Source organism: Lactuca saligna, chromosome 5 (assembly GCF_052625555.1).
Source record: "Lactuca saligna cultivar CGN05327 chromosome 5, ASM5262555v1, whole genome shotgun sequence".
NCBI lineage: Eukaryota > Viridiplantae > Streptophyta > Magnoliopsida > Asterales > Asteraceae > Lactuca > Lactuca saligna.
Window position 1 is genome coordinate 120,629,815 of NC_136421.1, and position 3,075 is coordinate 120,632,889.

The window sequence follows — 3,075 nt, forward strand, 5'->3', positions numbered from 1 at the left end:
TCTATCCTTATCAATCATAGCCGTAGGAAAAGTTGGTGAACGAGAGCTTTCGGCAAAAGTCAAACAAAAACCTTACTTTCGTCGGTTATCTAATCCTTATTAAAACACTACCGGTTGTAAAATAAAAAAATGTTTATAGCTTTTCACCAAAATCAAACAAAAACATTATTTTCATCTTTATTTTATTCTTAATAAAAAAATACAAGTTGCACCCATCTTGTTCCTCTTTTATATATATATATATATATATATATATATATATTATTAATAAGGATATTGCTCATTACTTGAAAATTAAGAGGTACAATATATGTTACCTCATATACAATAATATTAAGCATATAACCAATTTTATACGTGTTACACTACACGGATCATATAAGTATTACACTACACACTACATACTACACATATCTTACCCTAATCTCCTAAACATAGCCGCCATCAAACCAATTCTCATCGTCTCCACCAATGATGCAGTGATCTCAACCAACGTCCATGGCTGCCGACTTCCCCTACCAAAGATGTAGTGATCTTTCTCGCCTCTCTTTCTCTCTCTCTTGCAATCGCCATCAGAATGAAATGGAAACCCTAATTTCAAATTACCATGTATTCGAGATCCCTACAGCGAGGTATGTCCCCGTTTACTGTGATTACAAACTCACACACCTCACAATCACACACACAAAAATGTACAAAACCACCATCGACATCTTGAAATGAACATCATCGATTTCTTTTCCCAAGTCATTTATCCTCTGTAATCGTCATCATCTGTCGACGAACATCAGAAACTACAAGCACAATTATGCCCTGAACACCGAACAGGTAATACTAATTTCAAATTATCAGCGATGGCTAAGCGTGAATTGTCAAGCACATTGAAGAACTTGAAGGTAATTATAATCCGATTCTTGATTTTTTTAAGATACTATTCAGTCTTTACTATGCATAACTTTTTTCTCAATCCCCGATTTTTGAGTTGCCTGATTGTGGGTATACGTTGATTGCGGTTGTTGGTATTAAGGATCACTTAGGCGAGGGGTTAAGGAAGCGGTGGAGATTTGTTTCGCAGCTGGGATTACTGTGCGTATGTTATCTCTGTGAATGGAAATTTAGTTTCATTTTCCACTCTAAAATGAATATTGCAATATAGTTGAATTCTGGTTCTGATGACTGAATGCATTTGTTATCTCTGTGTGTCCTCTTATACTTCTGCATTTGTTTGAGCTTATTTATTTTATCATCCACGTATCTTCCTGGTTTGATTTGCAATTTTCTCTATGACATTTCAGACTCTTAATGTTAGGCAAGAAATTTTTAGGGCACTTCATCCAACAGCTATGAGAGGTACTTACTCCGATTTTTCCATTCATGTAGAAGATCAATTTACCTCAAAACCATCAACAATCTCACACGTGGTATGTATTATGGTTTTTTTTTAACATCATTAACCTTTCTTTTCATGTTCATTTTCTTCATCTCTATCCCAATTCCCAACTACATCGAATCTATATGTTGCTTTCATGATCTTTTAGGATATAAGTGCAATTCCTTTTTCTACCCTAATAGCATGCACAGTGTGCTCTTAAATCTATTGCCAGGATAAGTAAAGGGTATGTTTGTAATTTGTTTCACTTTTGCTATAAAAATTAATTAGGAGTGATGTTCTCATTTATGTGTGGCTGGTTTTCCTAATAAAGCGATGTACTTTTGATAGTTCCAAATCGTTATAATTGAGTTTAGTTTAAAAGCAAGCTACTGAACATATTAACTTAATCGCAAAGCGATAAAGTATTTCGATTTGTTCTGGAGAAGTTCTTTTATACTAAACCTTAGATGGTTACTCAGGTTGATATTATTCTTTCTGATGGCTCAGTAGCTATATTTTTATTTAGATCAACAATGCTGAGACAATGATACCTTTCATTTGTTTGATTAGGATGTTGTGAATGTTAACACAAGCATATTACTTTTACTTACAAATATATTAATATACATTGCAACTTTTTTCTTTAATCATTAATGTAGTAAGTTTATTTTTTTTATATCAATGTCTACTCTCTAAATTAATTTCATTTTGTCTACTATTCAGGTGGCATGGTAATTGTAGCCATAGATCTGATTTAGGACTGTGGAGTTGACAACCAATATACCATAGTGGTAAAATATTTAGTATAAAATCATTTATTAAACAATATCCTTATGTTTACATGCTACCCTATGCAATATATTTTATTAACAAAAATGAAAAAAAAACATTATAATATTGCATCATTTGTTAATTTAACTCAAAAAAGTTTCATGTTTGACCCTTTTTCATGTTCCTTGTGTAGGTTACCGTCTTTACTGTAGATCTAATGACAACAATAGGTAAGTCACATCATTAACCAAATGTCATAAATACCCTTTAATAATGAGAATTAAAAGATTTCTTGTTTGGGTAAAACCCGTTTTATATACATACTCTAATTTGGGTTTATCGAAAAGGTCATATTCTAACATGGTCAAAACTGTGGTTTCGCTTTTCTTTCTCAGAGAATGGTGGATTTGATCAAAGGCTATAACTTTGTGAAATTTGAAGATGAGACTGAGAGGTACCTGCCATAACCAAAATGAACAGAGGATTTTGTTCAACCAAACCAATGTGAATTAGACCATCTGCTAACAAAACAAATCTTATATTACACAGTCTAATCTTATAGTACTAAAGAGTGCCATGTATATGTTTTCTAATAAGACATTTGTTAATGTGAAAGAATATCTTAAATTCTTTTATTTTTATTTTTTATGTTAGAATATATGCATGTAGTTTTGTGAAAAATACACGGTGCTTCTCTTTTTCTTTTCATTTCTACTATGTAAGATTTGACATGGAACAACATATGTAAATACTCTATGTTGAACTTCAATGAATTTAGGCTTTTTAATCACAAAATTTTATTTTAGATTTATTAAATTAAGGCAAAACCTATGCGTTTCTTTTCATTTTAATCCTTTTTTTTCCAAGTCCATGACCACCAAAAAAAATTATACAATTCAAATTAAATACAAAAGTTAATTTATTTGACTTTT

At 31.4% G+C, this 3,075-nt stretch overlaps 1 long non-coding RNA gene across 6 annotated transcripts; it reads left to right on the top strand.

Moving 5' to 3' along the window:
• The first annotated feature begins 353 nt into the window (after window positions 1-353).
• On the top strand, window positions 354-2,784 carry LOC144997614 (uncharacterized). 6 transcript variants are annotated; one of them, XR_013659864.1, is made up of 6 exons: window positions 369-896; window positions 1,028-1,090; window positions 1,296-1,421; window positions 2,096-2,163; window positions 2,337-2,373; window positions 2,539-2,784. It is a non-coding gene; the product is annotated as an uncharacterized LOC144997614 (long non-coding RNA). The 6 variants fall into 6 exon arrangements; XR_013659867.1 differs by having other exon boundaries at window positions 370-632; window positions 792-1,086; XR_013659866.1 differs by having other exon boundaries at window positions 377-896; window positions 1,028-1,086.
• Window positions 2,785-3,075: the final 291 nt, after the last annotated feature.